The sequence below is a fragment of the Bubalus bubalis genome, chromosome 5 (genome assembly GCF_019923935.1).
Source record: "Bubalus bubalis isolate 160015118507 breed Murrah chromosome 5, NDDB_SH_1, whole genome shotgun sequence".
In the NCBI taxonomy this organism is placed as follows: domain Eukaryota; kingdom Metazoa; phylum Chordata; class Mammalia; order Artiodactyla; family Bovidae; genus Bubalus; species Bubalus bubalis.
Genome location: NC_059161.1, coordinates 24,515,871 through 24,521,870, shown reverse-complemented (window position 1 = coordinate 24,521,870; position 6,000 = coordinate 24,515,871).

Genomic DNA, 6,000 nt, shown 5'->3' with positions numbered 1-6,000 from the left:
ATGACCAACCTAGACAGCATATTCAAAAGCAGAGACATTACTTTGCCAACAAAGGTCCATCTGGTCAAGGCTATGGTTTTTCCAGTGGTCATGTATGGATGTGAGAGTTGGACTATAAAGAAAGCTGAGCACCGAAGAATTAATGTTTTTGAACTGTGGTGTTGGAGGAGACTCTTGAGAGTCCCTTGGACTGCAAGGAGATCCAACCAACCCAACCTAAAGGAGATCAGTCCTGGGTGTTCACTGGAAGGGATGATGTTGAAGCTGAAACTCCAATACTTTGGCCACCTAATGCAAAGAGCTGACTCATTGGAAAAGACCCTGATGCTGGGAAAGATTGAGGGCAGGAGAAGGGGGTGACAGAGCATGAGATGGTTGGATGGCATCACCAATTCAATGGACATGAGTTTGGGTAAACTCCAGGAGTTGGTGATGGACAGGGAGGCCTGAGGTGCTGCAGTCCATGGGGTCGCAAAGAGTTGGACACAACTGAGCAACTGAACTGAACTGAACTATAAGACTTTTGAAAAAGGTAGAACTCTTGAAACCAGTAAAAAGATCAGTGGTTGACAAGGGATTGGGAGGAGAGTGAGGGAATAGGTGAGGCCCAGAGAATTTTTTAGGTAAATGAAACTATCTGTAGGACACTGAAAGGGTGGATAAATAACCTTGTTCATTTATCAAAACCCATAGAACTTATAACATAAGAACTGAACTTCAATGCATGCAAATTAAAAAAAAATTATTTCGGAGTCTGGGGGATCCCAGGAAAGAATCCAAACTATGGCAATAGAATCTATATCACAGGGGTACTTAAAAAGATTTCATTGAACAGGATGGAGGGCTTCCCTGGTGGCTCAGATGGTAAAGAATCTTCCCACAGTGCAGGAGACCTGGGATCAATTCTCGGGATGGGAAGATCCCTTGGAGGAGGAAATGGCAACCCACTCCTGTATTCTTGCCCAGAGAATCCCAAGGACAGAGGAGACTGGGGGGTTACAGTCCATGGGATTCCAGAGTCGGAAGTAACTCAGCACACACAAACAAGACACTGGAAAATGTGCTGACCTAAGTCACTTTGGAAATGAGTGGAATCTATAAGGCAAAAGCAACTGAACATAAGCATTGTATTTTAGTTGATAAAGTTGCTTCCCATGGAGATACATGTTAGAAATTCTGATACTGCTCTATGTGCATGCTGGAATTGAAGAATTAAGTAAATGACAGCAGATGGTAGGAGCCTAGTTTCTCACTGTTGGAATGGGAATTTACCGGTAAGCTTAGGGACGAGGCTAGAATCAGTCACTTGGTAATGAGTTGGAGACATGAAAAAGAACTCATTTCTAACCTAATATAAAAACAAATGGTGACATACCATTAATACCTGTTGAAATACACCCATATATAATGTATTTCTTTGTTTTATCAGCTGAAAGGGCTTAAAAGAAGTGACACCTCAGTAGTAGTGAGCATACCTAGTGCCCAGATTTGGTTTGTAATGCTGTTAATCTGATAAAAGGAACCAGACCCCTTGGAGAAATGGCTGGGGCATGAAATACACAAGGTCAGCCATCAGCCATGGACATCTTACAGTGCCGTAAAGAAAGGAAATGCTAAAAAAGAAAGGGACAAGCAAGCAGACACCTCATACTGATGCAGGCAGATCAAAGGGGCCATTGAGTCAACCCAAAGAGCCCCCGTGGCCAAAGCTGGAGCAATTCAAGCAAGAAATAAAGTAATATTGGTTTATATGCCAAACTAGAAACGAATATCCACGAGTCTGTATTGATATAAATAAATAAATGGAGTAGAAAGAGAGATTTCTCCTCTGTGGAAACATTTCAAGTATATTACATACATAGTCTGAGCTCAAGGAGGTGACACATGAGTTTCTACTCCTTAAGCATGGGCGGCACATAGTAACTTCCTTCCAAAGACTAGAGTATGGGGGGTGGGGGTGGGGAAGACTAACTTTACAATAGAGAAACCTGATAAAAATGATCTCAGTCAAGTGATCAAGGTCAATATCAACAGTGGTAATACATGTTGATAGCATGTACACTTGATCTGACGTGATGAAAATGGCACTTTATCTCTATGGTATTCCTCTCCAAAACATGTCAGTTAATAATGATGTATCAATATTGGTTCATCAAGGAGAGTAAGTGTCCTGTATGAATGTAAAAACATTAACAGTAGCGGAAACTGGATGTGGGAAATATGAAAACTCTCTGAAGAATCTTTGCAATTTTTCTATAAATCTAAAACTGTTCTTATAAATAAAGGATATCAATAACAAAAAGGAATAAATGCCACAGTTAAGAGAAAGAAAGATGATCTGATTTGGTGAAATACAAAATTAACTATGTGCTATTAATAAAAGAAACATATAAAAAGATGTAGAAAGAATGCACAGAAAAAAAATAAGTGAAAAAAGATGTATCAGACAAAATCTAACCAAAAGGAAGCTGGTGCAATTACTTTTTCCCCAAGTTTATTTATTTCTGGCTGTGCTCGGTCCTCAGAGTGGTGCATGGGCTTTCTCTGGTTGCAGAGCACAGGCTCTAGGGCCAGTGGACTCAGTAATTGCGGTGTGCAGGCTCTCCAGTTGTGCTGCGTGTGTGGGCTCCAGAGCACGCAGGCTTAGTTGCTCTGTGGCATGTGGGATCTTAGTTCCCCAACCAGGGATCAAACCCTCACCATCTGCACTGGAAGGTGGGTTCTTAACCACTGGACCACCAGGGAAGTCCCCAAGTGCAATTATTTGAAGATCAGAAAATATAGACCTTAAGGCCAAATTTTTTCTAGTGATAGGGAGGACCACTTCAATTAAAAAGTTTAATTCTCCAAAAAGATATAATTTAAAATCATGTGTACCTTAGTAACAAAACTTCTAGATCTCTAACCAAGTAATGATAACTACAAGGGGAAAAGAAAATCTACAATCACAGTGGGTCATTTTAATACTCTTTTTCAGTAATTATTGAACAAGCAGATAAAAAACATCAGTAGGAATATAGAATATTTGAACAACATGATGAAAAAAAACTTGATTTAATGGATATGTATAATTGACTTGACTGGGAAATACATTTTTTTCAAAATTCACAGAATATTTACAAAAATTTGTCTGTATGCTGAGCCATAAAGCAAAACCTAACAAATTTTAAAAGGCTGAATAACATAGATTGGGTATTCTCAGCTCAATCCAATTAGGAAGGAATCAATGATAAAATGGTAATTTAAAAAGTATGTTTAGAATTGGAATGCACACTGCTAAATAATCAGTTCAAATAAGAAATGTTTAGAGAAATTACAGATTAATTTAAATGGAATGATAATAAAAAATACTGCCAATTAAAATGTGTGCGATGAAGTTAAAGCAGTACTTTGAGAGTTTATACTTCAAATGCCAACATAAGCATAAAGAAAGGCCAATCAAATTTAACAGTGTATAAAAATGACAAAGTCAAGTTTATCTCAATAAAGCAAGGTTTTAACATTAGAAAATTAAATTTGTTTTAATATTACTAGATGAATGGAGGGAAATCATGCAATAATTTTATAGATACAGAAAAATGTGGTCCATTTATTATAATTGCTCAGAAACTTGGAACTAGAAAGGAATTATTTAATTTAATAAAGGGTTTTGGCATAAGTAGGGGAAGAGAACTAGAAAAAGCATGATCTAAAATGGTGAAACATCAAAAGCTTTGTCTTTGAGCTAAAGAATAAGAGTACCGTCATCTGTTGCCTCAGCATTACTCTAGTTTAGCCAGTGAAATAAAGCAGGGAAAAAAAGAATAGAAGATACAAAGTTTGAATCAAAAGAAACATTTCATTATTCAAAATATCACTTTATTTATAAAACTCCTATAACATCCAAGGAGAAGTTATTAGAATTAATGAATTTATTAAGATTATTAGAGGGCTTTTCTTATTGCTCAGTTGGTAAAGAATCTGCCTGCAATGCAGGAGATCCAGGTTTGATTCCTGGGTCAGGATGATCCCCTTGAGAAGGAAATGGCAACCCATTCCCATATTCTTGCCTGGAGAATCCTGTGGACAGAGGAGTCTGGTGGGCTATAGTCCATGAGGGCACAAGATTCGGCCATGACTTAGCAACTAAACCACCAAGATTATTAGATAATAAATTAATGTGAAAAATTCAATGATATTTCTCTGTATCAGCAACAGACAGCTTGACATTTTTACAAGGTTCTGGGAAATACTGTTGGGAGATCCTCCTCCAGGAGTCTTTCATATGCCTGCATGTTTTATTGGATATGTCAAGAGCTCATGGTCCTGACAACTCTTACATGACTCTGATCGTAAGGTTGTTTTGGCACTGAGAGTTCTTGAGGGATGAAATAATGTCTTCTTCTGGGACAAAGAGCAAGCTTGCTTATTGCTCGCAATAAAATAATCGGTTTCTCATGCTCAGTGATCCTTAACCATAAAGCAAACCCACTACGTGGACAGATTTGGAACATCTGGGCTCCTTTGTGGGACTTGAATTAAGGAAAACCAATGCATATGCTTCTTACTGGGAGTAATAAGAGTTTTCTTTTCTGCAGGAGTCTCCTGTCTTCTGCCAGCATTCGTGAAACAATAATAGGCCAACATTAGCTTGTAAATACAGTGAAATCAAATCTCAAAGCCAAAATGTAGCTGGCAGGAAATCTAGTGACAGATGTGTAAGACCTCTTAGAAGAAAATTATAATCCTTTACTGAGAGACATTAAAGAAGACACGGTAAATTGAGAGATATTCTGTGTTCACTGATGAGATGATTCAACCTGTGAGGAGGCCTGTTTTTCCAAATTAATGTGTAGGATCAATATAATGTCAAGAAAAATACCAAAATTTTTTGGTGGAAATTAACAAACTGATTCTAAAATTTATTTGGAAGTTCAAAAAGACAGGAATAGTCAAACTCTTTTGAAGAAAAGGAATAAGGTAAGAGGTCTTGCTCTACAGATATCAAGTTATTTTAAAGCCAGAATAATTGAGATGATGTGGTATTGGGCCTGGGATAGTAAAAAAGAAAGGTGGCATTGAAGATCAGTGGGCAAGGATAGACTTTTAAATACATAGTACTGGGAAGATTTTTATTCATATGGAAAAAAAGGAAAATATGTCCCTGCCCATATCATATATTGTGTTGAGCTATAGAAAACTATTATCTTACAGGCCCAAAACAGTCAAATAAGGCAACTTCATATAATTCTACCTAATAAAAAATTCTAGGTAGGTTAAAAAGCTAAATGTAAAAGATAAAACCACAAATACCACAAGAGAATATATTCATGTCTCAAAAAACAAGACCAACAAACACTGACCACTAAGTGAAAGATTGATAAACCCGATTACATTGAAATCAGAAACTCTATCAAAGACACCATAAAAGGGTGGAAAAACAAGCAACTGAGTGAAAAAAGATATTTGAAGTACACACATAACTGACAAATGCTTTCTATCTAGAATACATAAAAATAACTTCTAAGATCAATAGGAAAATGACATAGTAGAAAACATAACTATAATAGAAAAACCATTCAATGAGTTATGTAGATATTTCAAATTTGATGTATTCTATTACAGAAAATCAAACAATCACATCTTTAAACATCACCACTGATCTCATCAGCAATTTTCTTAAGTTTCTTGAAGCTATCAAGCTTAGCATGGTGGATACAAGTTTTTCAAAATTCTAATTTTCTCTTGAGAGCTCAATTTTTTATCACTAGCTGCAAATACTGTCAATTGTTTTCCTCAAAATGACAGGCTCACTTGGCTCATTTTTAAGAAAAGTTCTGCCAAAGTCTGAAAATCTGTAGTTAGTCTGTCAGTTGTTCTTTCAAGTAAAAATGGCATTCCATGAAAATAAAAAAACCAACTGGTTCAGCTGGTGACTCAAACAATTGCATAAATTCTTCTCTTTGAGATAATTATTGTACTTGGGTATGCCACAAAAGTCCTTTAAGAATTCTCCCCATT